At 35.2% G+C, this 236-nt stretch overlaps 1 protein-coding gene across 1 annotated transcript in view; it reads right to left on the bottom strand.

Moving 5' to 3' along the window:
- LOC104951964 (DDB1- and CUL4-associated factor 6-like) overlaps positions 1-236 on the bottom strand; it is a 16,150-nt gene that overhangs the window by 7,139 nt on the left and 8,775 nt on the right. The gene's annotated exons all lie outside the window — the stretch shown is intronic.

Below are 236 nucleotides of genomic sequence, written 5' to 3'. Positions count from 1 at the left end.
AAATATCGCAAATCGAATCGCAATCGCAATATTTGTCAGAAAAATCGCAATTAGATTTTTTCCCAAAATCGTGCAGCCCTAGTCTGACCCTACAAAAAAAAAAAGCCAGTTGGTACATGCCATTTCTAATGTATTTGTTTTGACTTAATTGTTCTGCATTATAAAACGGACAAGTCAAATCAAGCAATCTGATTGGTTCTTAGCCGTGATATACCACGGATAGAATTGTAAGTTAC

This window comes from Notothenia coriiceps, unplaced genomic scaffold, assembly GCF_000735185.1.
Source record: "Notothenia coriiceps isolate Sejong01 unplaced genomic scaffold, NC01 NC01_scaffold00019353, whole genome shotgun sequence".
NCBI lineage: Eukaryota > Metazoa > Chordata > Actinopteri > Perciformes > Nototheniidae > Notothenia > Notothenia coriiceps.
The sequence above is the reverse complement of the archived record's forward strand: the minus strand, read 5'-3'. Positions and strand labels throughout refer to the sequence as shown.